This window comes from Lissotriton helveticus, chromosome 10 (genome assembly GCF_964261635.1).
Source record: "Lissotriton helveticus chromosome 10, aLisHel1.1, whole genome shotgun sequence".
Classification (NCBI taxonomy): Eukaryota; Metazoa; Chordata; class Amphibia; order Caudata; family Salamandridae; genus Lissotriton; species Lissotriton helveticus.
This window is the reverse complement of record NC_136071.1, coordinates 799423129-799437561: the sequence shown is the minus strand read 5'-3', so window position 1 is coordinate 799437561 and position 14433 is coordinate 799423129.

Below are 14433 nucleotides of genomic sequence, written 5' to 3'. Positions count from 1 at the left end.
CCATCACCACCCCCTTTTTGTACCTCTACTGCTTTTATCAGCATTACCTGCCTCTGGTGTAGCACTAACATCTGTGCAAATGTAAGTCAATGCGTGCGCTTAAAGGTGGAGACATTAGGTACTGAGAGATGACTAAGGTTTGATGCATCTTCACTCTTACCTACCCTTAAAAATGCAGGTTCACATATACTACTGGTATTCATATTTTCCAAAAAGTCACAAAAGTTACATGTACTTATGCATGTGCCACCCCTGTACAATAAGGACCCATCTATGTTTGTATATTTACAGTGTGCATAGATAGCGTGGTAGTGGCCTGTGCAAGGCGGTTAATTAATATGCTCAATACATCAAACCACAACATATACTGGTATGCCTACGCCTGTTACATTCAATGGTGTTCTTGTATTGATGTATTGAGTTTGCCCACTGAGTCTGTGATTTCGTAAATTTATGATTCATCATATTTTGCCTATCCTCCACTAATTTTCTACAACTTTTAAACGGCCCTCTAACAAAAACGGGCCCCAGGGACCCAAAACCAGCCCCACCTGTGCGGCGCACTGGGGGATTGCCAGGTGCCCGCTATGGCCAGTCCGGCCCTGATGCCAGCGCCTTTTGACCTCCTCTGGTGTCCTCCTTGCCATTCCGACTGCATTAACGTTGTTGATGATGGCCTGCCATATTTCCGTTTGGGTTTCCAGTGCGGCAGTGGAGGTGCCGAACAGATGTTGGTAGTGTCCTGTGACGATGGTCCGGTCTTCCTGCGGACTGAACCCCGTCTTCCTCTTCCTCTTGTCCTTGCCCTTCCCTGGGCAGGGGTTCCTTGCTGGTCCTCCGTGGAGATTGTGGGGTTTGGCTTGTCCTCTGCACTTGGTCCGGGTGCATCCATGGTGCTACGCAGTTTGGCATGTGTTTTTCTTCTTTCTTTTATAGTTCATTTTCCCACCTAACGCGTGGGATTAGCAGGCCTATGGCTGGTGTACTCTGATCTTTTTACCGCGATTGGCCTCATCGCATTTTTTTGGGATTCGCATTTTGCATTTTTGCGGCGTGGTGTAGGTTTTCAGGCTGATTTTTGCAGCGTAATCTAGTGTCTATCGCATGCTACTGCCTTGTTGTGAATTCCATGTTGACACAGGATTATTTTCCCGCGATAGGCTGCGATGGTAAAAGTTGCGTTGCGCTACTCTTGCGGTAGTTATCACACATTCTTGTGAATATACCCCTCAGATGTCTCAGCCATGTAAAGAACACCAGTACTATGAGAAGAGCAGGAATTACGACAAAGTCGCAACACCCTGCAATGAATCTGTCTGCCTCTCTGAGATGCTGGGATATTCTTTCTGCCTGTGGTTGGTTCTTCTGTCACATCTTCAAAATCAGGGAGCGGTAAAGGTGTGGCTGTTTCCGGATGGTACTTCATGTGCCTGTATGACAGATAATTCGGGGGATTCCTCAATATCACTACGGCCATCTAAAGTGACATGTTGCACACGGTCCTGCTCTCTAGGTTGTGTCATATCTGTGAAAAAGATATTGATGTAGTTTACTATACTGTTAATGTTTTTAATCTAAATAAAGTTTATTCAATCTACTTGTCTCTTTTCTAACTGCTTTGTGACTTTTTCTAAAGGACAATATACATGTGTTGATACACATATTTAGATAGATATTACTCCCACAGTGCATTAGTGATTCAGTGAGAATGTTAAAAATGGACTTCTTAATGAACAGTAACAATGAATATGTAATTAAACATACTTGCTAGTCTAGGGAAGTGACATGGTGGATTTGATTTGTAAACGTTGGAAACACCCACAATACTTCCAGGATGAATTGTTCCTTTAATGAGAGCTTCCATGAGTATTGCTGGTGGTTGTTGAGATGGTCCTTCACTTGTCCTAAGTGCCTGTGCCAAGCAATTTGCAACCTTTTCTTTACTTTGCGATCTTAAGTCATACTATCTTTTAAATATTTCATGGATGGTATGCTGTACAACACCAATGGAGTTTACATTGTCCAGGATGCCATTCCATATTTTTGTTTTTTTGGGATTCTGGCACACTGAAGGAACTCTTCCCAAACAGCTCTTCATTTTGGAAGACACACTCCTCAGTTAGGAGCTCTAACTAAACTTCAAAAAACAGAATGTTTCGTTTCGTGTCAGAAAGATCTGTGTCACCTTCGTCCCATGACGTGGTGCCCCTTCTTTTCGCTCCAAAATTTCTTTCTGCCTCCACACAGTCTCTCCTGTCACTCACTGTCTTTCTCTGAGTTACAGAACAGTGGGAGAGGATGTATTTATTGACTTTCTCATTGTGAAGTCATCATTCGGTAAAAAACTCAATGTTTCTAATTTGCAATTTCCTACTTCCGATTCGCTATTTAAGGATTTTCTATTGGGAAATCCCTAAATTGCGAATGAGAAAGGTAACGATTCATAAATAGGGAATAACTGCATTTTACACATTCCAAATAGCTATTTCTAAATAGCAATTCTGATACAATCGTTATTTGGAAATTGGTAACTTAAACATACACACATCTCGCCCTTAGTGCCTTATTAGTCCCATATGACAACTTATTGTTTCATAAAATTCCAAAGCAACCATTTCCACACCATAATCTATACTCAATACTATAATCAACAGGTTTGCAAAGTTTCGTACAGATTCGTCGCCGGATGGCAAAGATATTAGCATGCAAAAATCTAAGGAACTATCTATCTATCTATCTATCTATCTATCTATCTATCTATCTATCTATCTATCTGTCTGTCTGTCTGTCTGTCTGTCTGTCTGTCTGTCTGTCTGTCTGTCTGTCTGTCTGTCTGTCTGACTGACTGTCTGTCTGTCTGTCTGTCTGTCTGTCTGTCTATCTATCTATCTATCTATCTATCTATCTATCTATCTATCTATCTATCTATCTATCTATCTATCTATTACCTTCCACAGCTCTTGTTCATGCTAATTCTCCGATCAATGTGTTGGCAAAATTCCTTGCAAAAACCGCTCACACACCACTTTTTCAGAATTTGTTTTGATTCTCCTGCAATGGAATATGAGGCCTCGGGGCGTGGCCACGGAGCTGATGAGGGAAGACGTGTGAGCTTGAAGCTCCGCACCGACCCCGATAATTATCCTACATTGGGACCCTTGGCCGAACCCCAGATCCTCCCGAGAGACAGCAGAGGGGGCTGGGAGCATCCGTAATGCAGATCGAGAGGTCGGTGCCCCTCCACCTGGGGAGTTGGTGAATGTGGCGAGGTCACTGTCGGATCATCCAAAATGGCGCTTGGGGTGATGTCGCAGCAATAAAAACAGTAACCAGAGCTGGATCCGGCCGCTAGCAGCAAAGGAAGGGAAGACGACAAGGGCAGCGAGCGGAGGCTAATTCTGCAGTCTCTACCGCGGAGACGCCTTGGGTCTGCAATGGAAACGGGAACGACACCGGTTGACCAGACACGGAGGGACCCGTCACCATTGAGCCTCAGGACGACCGAGAGAATCTCAGATACTGCCTGAGGGAGGGCCTGGCAGAAGTGGTGCCCAGAAGCGCTGAAGGAGGTGACACAGCGCCTATACTGAATGCGGGACCACGGACGGTGGACCAGCTGTCAGAACGGAAGGTCACGGTGGGTGCCCGATGGAGCAGAGAAACCTGATGAGCAGGTGATAGTGGTGGGTGCTTCCGTACGCACCAGTACTTATAGCGCGGCTGTGTGATATCACTGAAAAGTGGAGAATTGAAAGGCGGTCCCGGCAGCTCAGGAGAAGCTGATAGACAGGGGGGTGCTGCCAAGAAGAGAGGCCTGCGGTGCAGAGGAAAGGTGCGACGTGATGAGCATCTAGCAAGTGGCGAGGGCGGAAAGTGCAGGTCGGCGGGAATGCTGTCACTGCACCGCAGGAAGGGAATGAGGCACGAACTGGCAAATGCTGGACTACCCCATAGCAAGTAGCATTGATACACTGTGAGGGGACGTAGGGAGGTAATTGACCGCCATTTTGAGACCGATCTCCATTTTGAATCTAGACTGGAAGGAAGGAATTGTGATGTGAACTACAGAGAGCAGCAACGCTGGGCAGAGGCAGGACAAGAGGGGATCTCCAGCATTATGTTCCTGACTTTTTTGGAAGACCCCTGGTGGGCTACCTGTAACGGTGGTGGTTGGAAGACTCTGAGGGGGAGCAGAACTATGACGAGAGGAGCCACAAACCCATAGCAGTAAGTCAGGTGACAACATGGCACAAGACAGTGAGGTGGAGGGGCCATGCTGTATGGAATGGGCCTATGTGTCATTAAGGACACTGACGCAGCGTGGCTAAATGTATAGTGTCGCTGGGCACGGTCGGATGGTAGGAGCCTGGCCTCAAATGGTCTCCCCAGCTGTGAGGGACGATATGCTCAGCAAAGGGGAGTGACATAGTGGCACTACTGGAGAGACTTGTATAATGACCTCTAGTGCATAGATGGCCCCCTCCTGTGGTTGTGTTGCACGTGCTGGGGTGGAGACCGACTGAGTAGGGATGAAGGAGGGGATTTTGCTGCCCGAGATGCTGCATAAGGAAGTGAGCGGCGAGTAACCGCAGTCCTGCGCAAGGAACTGTGCGGCAGCGAGTGCATACCAGGAGGGACCCTGGAGCGGACTGTCATGGACATATGGGTCCCTGGACACAATTCCTCAGATCTTGGGGTCAGATGCTATGTGCTAAGAAGAGGATTGGAACCCCCCGGTGAGGCACTGCTTAGTAATTGCCCATCTGTAGTGGGTGCTACACTGCGTGGAGAGTGAGTGTGTCGGACTTAGCGAGGGTAATAAAAGCGTATAACATCAATTTGACCACTTACGCTGATGATACCCAGCTGGTACTATCTATTCATAAAAACGGTTCCACTATAGCGGCCAACTTTAAAGACGGCATGCGGGCAATCAGCAGTTGGATGGCCTCCAACTGTCTTAAATTGAACTCCTCTAAGACCGAGGTAATGCTGTTCGGTAAGGTTCAGCCGGTCTGGTCTCCCTTATGGTGGCCGGAGGAAATGGGCACTCCACCTGAACCAGTCAGCAGGGTGAGAAACTTGGGAGTCATTTTCGATGACAAACTCCAGTTCCACGATCACGTGAATTCTGTAGTCTCATCGTCTTTTAACATCTTGCGAAAAATTAAGAAGCTTTTGCCATACCTTCCTACCACTGCTGGCAAAACTCTTATTTCTACCCTAGTGTTTTCACGTATGGATTACTGCAATGCCCTTTTCCTCAACGCTCAAGAAAAAGTTATATCCAAACTGCAAATGATTCAGAATGCTTCAGCTAGAGTTTTACTTGGTGTCCCAAAATTTATTTCTGTCTCTCAACAACTACCTCAACTACACTGGCTCCCAGTAAGGAGCCGTATTAAATTTAAGTCCTTATGTATTGTATATAAGGCAATAAACAACATGGGACCCAAATTTCTTAGAAATTCTCTTAAGCCTCTACCAACCCCTAGAACGCTTCGTTCCAACACCGCTAATTTGCTCCAACTTTCCAGAACAAGGAAAGTTAATTGGGGAGACAGACGTTTTAACATCGCATCAGCAAGATTATGGAACTCTCTTCCTTTCCAAATAAAATCCAGTCCCACATTGCTTATTTTCAGAAAGCAACTGAAAACGTGGTTGTTTTCTCAATAAACTAATCAGCACCTTAGACATAGATCGCAACACCTGCTCTTAAAAACACTGGTAATGGATCTAGCTCTTAGCGCCGAGACACCCACGGGTAATTGCTGCGCTGTAAAAATCACAAAAATAAATAAAATAAATAAAAAGTGCATTGAACAGGCCACAGCTGGAGGTGCCCGGACAGGTGAAGAAGTGACAGGTTATAAGGGGTGAGGAAAGTGCGGAGGTGTAAGTGATTACCGTTGTAGTTGGTGGCACGACATCACAGTCGGCGTTGGACGCGCGTTGCGCTGTCTGTTGGAGGAGGACCTGCCTGGGGGCTGGGACTTGCACTTCTAGGACTAATGGGGAAGCCCAGAGGGAAGCAGATGGGTGCGCCCCCATAGATGGAAGATGATGTGGGAGCACCTGACAAGCAGGAGGGTCTCTCACAACAACCGGAAGGGTTGCCACAACAACAAGTGTACCAAATACTTAAAACTATTACCGACACCAGGGTAGCTTTACAATTGGACATTGCGCATGTGGCGCAGGGTCTAGGATTACTCCGAGGGGATCATGCTAAACTGGCAGACAGGGTTACGCAGACGGAAGTCACCCTGGAGACCCTGGAACCTGCCCAGAAGGCGACGGAAGCCCAGATGACGGATGTCCAGCACAGACAGCAAGCCCTAGAGCAGAGAGCAGAAGACGCCGAAGGGAGGAATCGAAGGAATAACATCCGAGTGGTGGGGCTGCCGGAAGGAATGGAGGGGACTAACATGGTGGATTACCTGGAGGCCTGGATGAGAATGGAGGTCACTCCTGAAGGCTTTACATTGTTTTCTACTCTGGAAAGAGCGCATAGAGTTCCGGCTTTGCCGTTGGCCCCCGGGAGAATGCCTAGACCGGTGGTGGCGAGGCTACTCCACTACAAGAACAGGGATCTCCTGCTACACAAGGCTCGAACGGTAGGCCCATACAAGGTAGGAAATGGGAAAGTGGCGCTGTTCCCGGATTACACACTAGAAGTGCAGCGCCGTCGAGCTTCGTTCTTCGCAGTCAATAGAGCGCTCCGCGACAAGGGCCTCCAATATTCCCTGATGTTCCCGGCGTGCCTAAGGATAGCAATGGATTGTAAGACGTTCTTCCATGACAGCCGGGCGGAAGCCTGGAATTGGCTGGAGTTGTACAGAGCGGGCACTGGAGAAGCAAGATGCAAAACAAGCACATCAATGGAGCGACCACGTCCACGCCGTTCAAGGCGCATCCATACACCACCCTGCAGCTCGAAAGCCTACAGAGACACAGACTGAAAAAGAGCGCTCTGCTGCCTTGCAGACTGTCTTGGCCATTTCACAGGAGACAAGAACAGCGTCACTGGTGGCGTCGGACTCGGGAAAGGGTTCACCGGGATCGGACACTGAAGAATCGGACATGGGAAGTGTTCCGCTGCCACATGTGACAGCTGAGACGGCGGATGAGCTCATAGATGCATAACACTGTTGCCTGAATTGTGTGGACGCAAGAATGGGAGGGAGCTGGCACAGGTCCTTGGGCATCTCCCTTTTATTAGGCTGATGGCCGAACACTAATGGCGGGAGGGATTTGTGAGTTCAGATGCATATGTATTATTTTTTATTTATTTTTTGGTCCTCATTTACCACCATGGTTTCAAGTGTAGCCGCAGTCGGGAATACAACAATCTGTCACAGATTATAAACCTGGCAGGGCATGGTTACAGGAAACTACCAAGTTACCAAATACCCTCAGAAATGTTATACCCATAGAGACAAACACATAAGAAACCAGAAAAAGAAAAAACCACAAGATTAGTCAAGCACACGTGGAAATACAACCATTGAGTCCCAGACTTCCAGATGGATCAGGACTTTGCAGGTTCAGTGATACCACAGGTGTATAATCATCGGACCGGGGGGAAAAAAAACCCAGCCAAGTCAATGGCCCCAGACCAACTGATGCCAGAATGCTCTCTTAGCTTGGTTGCCGGATCTTGCTAGATCTAATCTGGAAACTTTCAAAACTGACAGCTGCCAGTCCATAAATGAAGGGGGAACACGGTCCTTCCACTTTTTGCAAATCTCCCTGCGGGCAAGTAGAATGGAATAAAACAGTAGGCTCTTTGCTTGCCATTGAACCTCAGCCGAGACCCCGAAGATGACAATAGAGAGATAAGATGCATATGTATTATTGTGGTCCCACAATATTGTGGCTCCAGATTGTGCCGGCTAGATCTCTTGTGGGGTTTGGTGCAGGTTGATGGAGGAATAAGAGGTCGATCCTCTAAAGCTCTGGGCCCACTCCCTAATTTGCTGTGGGTGTGGTTCCTTGGTTTTTACTGAAGGATCGGTTTGAACAGTAGTTTGGATGGGTACTAACGTTGTAGCACCTGTTCTGGGGTGGGGGAGTTGTGGAAAGTTCTGGGGTTTGGTTGGGGTAGTTAGATCCACCAGTGTGTTCAAATGCAGGGTGAAGTTGTGGAGGATGATTTGGTCTCAACATGGGGACGTTACATGATTTGAAATGTGTTATCTGGAATGTACGAGGTCTCCACACGATGCGACGACGCCATAGGGTGCATGCTTATTTAGTACGACGGGGGAGTCACATAGCCTTTCTGCAGGATATGAATAGGTCAGAGGGGATGGCGCTGAAACGTAGCTGGAGGGGCAATTATTTTATATGACTTATTTGGCCTTTGTGAGGGGAGCGCTGATATGGGTAAGAGCGTGAGTCCCTTTCCAACCGCTGCAGCAACTGGTGGATCCAGAGGGGAGGTTTGTGGTGGTGGCGGGTCGCCTGAATGGAGTAGATGTCACGCTCTGTAGCATATACGCCCCTAATGTGGATCAGGTCTCCTTCTTTGGTCATTTATCAGGGTTGTTTAGCACCATATCTGACTAGTTCGATATTGCTGGGAGGAGATTTTAACTCTATTGCAGATGTAGAGATGGAAAGGTCTCACCCTCCGCTCCCCAATGCCCCAATACATAGACTCTCTAAGGCGAGACCTGCATGGCAAACTAATTGGGGGCTGGTAGATACGTGGCGGGCGCACCACTTGGTGGAGTGGGATTCCTCGTATTACTCAGGCCTCCATGTGCTACACGTACGGCTCGATGCGATATTATGCACCCCTGAAATACATGCCAAAGTAATCCACAGCGAACACCTAACTAGGACAATATCGGACCATAATCCGCTATTGGTGCAGTGACGATGGGTCCGGGAAAGAGCTGTGATACCTACCTGGCGGTTGCGATCAGAGGCGCTGGAAGATCCAACCTTCTGTGCGGATCTTGGGACCGGTATAAATCAGTATTTTGCTGAGAATGAGGGCACAGCGACATCAGTGGCGGTTGAGTGAGACGCTTTTAAGGTGGTGGTTCGAGGTTTATGTATTGCTAAAGCAGCAGGATGAGGAAAACGCTATTAACTGACAGAGAGGCAGCGGAGCGCCGGTTGAGTAGGGCTGAGAGAGCCCGCCCTGAGGACGTGGGGGCACAGGGGGAGCTCTTGGATGCTAGGGAAGCAGTGGTGGTGCAAATGGAGAGGCTGCGCTCCTTTGACTATAGGTCCTACCAGGAGAGGGTGCATGCAGAAGGAGACAAGACGGGTGGGCTGTTGGCATGGTTGGCTAACCTGAACCCCCGGGGCACTCCTATATTGGGACTGATGGCTCCAAAGGGGGGATTGGTGTACACACAGCGAGGGATGAATGGCTTGTTTTTGGATTATTATACTGACCTCTACCGTAGTAAATTAACACAGGATGGGGATACCATAGGGGAATTCTTTTCTGAATTGACTCTGTCTAGGCGGGAGAAGGAACAAAAAGACATATTGGGGCAGGAGATCACATTCGGAGAAATTCGGAGCGCAATAAAGCATATAGTGCGTAACAAACGATTGCTAGCGGTGTATCAGGAGGCTCGGAAGGGGGGGGCAGTTACCGGTAATCACCCGGGAGGCTGTTATCATACTGTTGCTGAAGCCTGGGAGAGAACTGTCAGACATGATGGCATATCACCCACTTTCAATGTTAACCACTGACTATAAAATCTTGAGTAGGATCCTGGCGACCCGGCACCTCCCACACATGACGCAGCTGGTCCATCCGGACCAGGTGGGCTTCATTCCCACACAAAACACATCTATTAATGTACGGAGACTACTCCCTATTCTGGAAGGGGACCGCAGCCTGATGTCTATGACAGCGGTCCTTTCGGTTGATATTGAGAAGGTTTTTGATAGCCTGGAGTGGCCGTATATATAATGGGGGAAAGGATCACGTGTCAAGGCTTGGGTGGCTGTATATCTTGGTTCTCCGCCTTCATTAGGTACGTGGCAGCATCATCATTGGGTTAGTTTTTATGCTTCCTCCACCCGGAGGTGAACCACTGGTTGATACAGTAGTGATCAGTGATGGTGGGTAACTATGTGAGTGAAAAAAAGGTTGTAATAAAACAGCTTGAGTAGCCAGACTGAAGGAAACATTTATTACGTCTAGGTTCAGGCTAATTTAAAAATGTAGGCGTGCATAGGAAAGGGAGTTAAGAGTCTTCCGCACTGTTCTTTGTCCATTAAAAGGTCGACATGTTTAAGCCTTTGTTTGCCCAGGAGGGGTCAGGCAGGCTTTCTTCAGGGCCAAGAAAGAATTTTGTGAAAGAGTGATGAAACCCTATATTTGGAGGGTCTGGGTAGGTCTAGGTATATTAACCTGACTTATAAGGCCTGGTAGTATCTGTAAATAAAGAGGAAGACAAGACAGGCAAACATATATAGATGGCGTCAATGGCGCTGCACCAATGGTAAAATGCTGTGCTTGTACCATTATCCAACAGAGATTAGGTTTAACCCCTCCCCCGCAGGGCTAATTCCCCTGCTGTGCTGGGGGTAGGCGGGCGCGCACAGCGCCACGGTGCTCATGACGAGCTCGGCTCGTCATGCAGCATGGTGGTGCTGTGCTCATGACGAGCTGAGCTTATCACGACCACGCCCGTTCCAATTGAAAGCCCAGTACAGCAGGGGAATTATCCCCACGTGGGCGAGGCGCAACGGTCATGACGAGCTCAGTGCGACCGTGCCTCATGGCGAGCAGAGCTCGTCATGAGCACGGAACGGGTTAAAGAAACTAAAAAATGGCAATTCTTTTCTTATTCAAATGACAAAAGTTTCACTCATTCCCTAAGGCAAAAATTCTCTCATTGTTCAAAATTGCTCACACAATAGATTTAAAGGACTGATTACTTGGAGTGGTGTTCCCATCGTATGAGGTTCTGGTGTACTCTCAATGGTTGCGCCACATTTTTAGTCTTTGCATCAAAGCGAAGTCAGCAACTCAAAAAATTGTTTCAGAGACCCCGAGGTTGATAACCCCTGTTTTGGACATAGGAATGCCAAAACGAATACAGTATATATATATATATATATATATATATATATATATATATATATATATATATATATACATACATATATATATATATATATATATATATATATATATATATATATATATATATATATATATATATATGTGACCCTGAGGTTGAGAACCTTAGTTTAAGATCTTAAGGATAACAGCTCGAATGGTTATTGTTTCCCAAAATGTGAGCTTTTACATGATAGATGGTGGTTTCAGTATGTAAAGTTAGTGAAGGCTAACAATTTCTGACATACAGTAAACGGGCAGTGAAACACTCGTGTACGTCTCATCCCCGTAATACCCTATTGGTGCGTACCATGTTCGTGTTACTATTACGGCATCATCGGGTAGTCCAGTGAGGTTTGTTCCTGCTGGAGGAGTGATTTCGAAGAGACACATATACAAAACATTGTGAATCCCTACCAACAGAAGATCCAGTTTTGGAAGCGTTATATCAATGATATCATCGTGATATGGAAAGGCGACTGAGCAAGCTTGGAAGAATTTCACAGGTGGTTAAATACCAGAGACGAATGGCTCAAATTCACCTATAGAGCTGACAACAAAAGACTAGATTTCCTAGACATCACCATCTATGCAGAAAATAGAAACTTACAGACCAAGACCTTACAGACCAAGACCTTCTTTAAGCCGACGGCAAAGAACAGCCTGCTCTCTTACAAGAGCTTTCATCCCCGCCCTTTGAGGGAAAATCTCCCCTACAGCCAATTTTTACATCTACGAGAAAATTGCAGCAAAACTCGAGACTACAAGAGACAGGCAGAAGATCTATGCACAAAACTGAGATACCGGGAATACCCGGAAAGGACCATCAAGAAATGCAAGAAAAGGGCTATAATTCAACCCAGAGAAAGCATCCTGGAGACCACCCCGAGAACACCAGAAAGGGACCTAACTACCAGTGTAACCACCTATAAATCGGCATCAAACAAAGTAAAGAAAATATATAACACAAATTGGAGAATCATCACGTCAGGAGCCCTAACCTGGCCAAAACCAAGGTTTGCCAATAAAAGAACAAGAAACCTCAAGGACATTCTGGTTCACACGAGACCACCGCCACCAAAACGAGGTGACCTAACACCACATCTATGGAACAATCCACCAGTGGTGGGACATTACCCATGTGGCTCCTGTTCCGTATGCAACTTGACTACAGTAACGAAAACTCTGCAACTTCTACCAAACTTCAAATGGACCATCAGGTACCACACGAATTGTAACACTACCCATGCAATTTACATGATCACCTGCCCGTGCAATTTACGCTACATTGGGATGACCTGTCGCAAAGTAAAACAACGGATAGTCGAGCACAGGAGTAACGTCAAGTACCAGAAATCGACAACAAAAATGAACACTCACTACATAGAAGCCTTACACACAGTAAATTACTTGAGATGGGTTATTCAAGAAACCCTAGCCATGAAAAACCACAATGCAGAGAGGGTACTATTTGAGAAGGAACAGAGATGGGTCCATCGCTTATGAACTAATGACTGCGGGCTCAACGACAACGTTCCGTGGTCAAGCCTTAACAATTAAAGACACTTTATCTGACATGCTCAATGTTAGCCTTCTGAAAAACTATACCATTCAATGCAAGGATGATACCCCTGGTATCCCCTTACAACTGATGGAGTCGAGAAACACTCTTGCTATTCCTTTTCAACTCATGGAGTTAAAACCTCTCGACTACTTGGGCGAACAATCCACATAGACTTAAACTTAAGCGTAAATTTAACTAACGAAGTCCATTTGCAAAAGCAACACCATATGATATACGGGAATCACATGGGGGCCCCTACTTGCATCATGTATGGCGTGGTCATAGTTTTAGTCTTCTACTAACGCATTACCAAGAGGACTGTGACAGCCGTCATCGAATAGAGGATCTGTCTCTTCACTTTGAAGTCGTCTCGTGGGTTACAGCTAAGAAGCTCCTGTAAGAGTCAGCACAAGTAGTGTAACACCCTCTTCCCATTTTTCACGAAGTAGATTTTTTACGAAGTAGATTTAATATCTCACTATTCTAATTCTTTTTTACAAAATAGGGTTACGGTGTTTATTGTTTCCACATACCTGGCAACCAAACCCAGCTAGCTAACGGCAGCGCAAGGGTGCAGTCTTTCTTCAATTTCACTTGCCGCCCACTTAAAAGACATGGAAGGAATCCACGACCGCAACCGGGTACCAAGAGGCAGAGCGAGCACAAGTCGTGTAAACTCCCGCGCAGAGGTAGAAACTCCATCACCGAGACATCACCGCGACAGAACCGTAACGTATCTTAAACCCGCTTATAACTACAATATATGTATGTTGTTCCTCCAGCAGGAGCAGACCTCACTGGACTACCCGATGATGCCGTAATAGTAACACGGACAAGGTACGCACTAATAGGGCATTACGAGGATGACACCTACACGAGTTTCACCGCCCATTTACTGTATGTCACAAATTGTTAGCCTTCACTAACTTTACATACTGAAACCACCATCTCTCACGTAAAAGCTCACATTTTGGGAAAGAAGAACCACTCGAGCTGTTATCCCTTAAGATCTTAAACGAAGATTCTCAACTTCAGGGTCACTTATATTTCAGAATACTGGATTTGTTTTGGCATTCCTATGTCCAAAACAGGGGTTATCAACCTCGGGGTCTCTGAAACAATTTTGGAGCCGCTAACTTTGCGTTGATGCAAAGACTAAAAATGTGGCACAACCATTGAAGGTACACCAGAACCTCATACGATGGGAACACCACTCCAAGTAATCAGTATCCCATGCTAATCCCATACACTGAGATTATGCAACACCTAGAAAAGATATTTTAACATTGAACAAACTGACACATTCAATAAGAGTGGATGCACGTAAACCAATGATAGTGCACTACTTGTTGAATCTAGAGCCTCTCTTAATGAATCAAACCACGTCCTTTTAAATCTATTGTGTGAGCAATTTTGAACAATGAGAAAATCTTTGCCATAGGGAATGAGTGAATCTTTTGTCATTTTAATATGAAAAGAATTGCTATTTTTTAGTTTCTTTAAACCTAATCTCTGTCGGATAATGGTACAAGCACAGCATTTTAACATTGGCACAGTGCCATTGATGCCATCTATATATGTTTGTTTGTCTTGTCTTCCTCTTTATTTACGGGTACTACCAGTCCTTATAAGAGTCAGGTTAATATACCTAGACCTACCCAGACGCTCCAAATATAGGGCTTCATCACTCTTTTAACAAAATTCTTTCTAGGTCCTGAAGAAAGCCTGCCTGACCCCTCCTGGGCAAACAAAGGCTGAAACATGT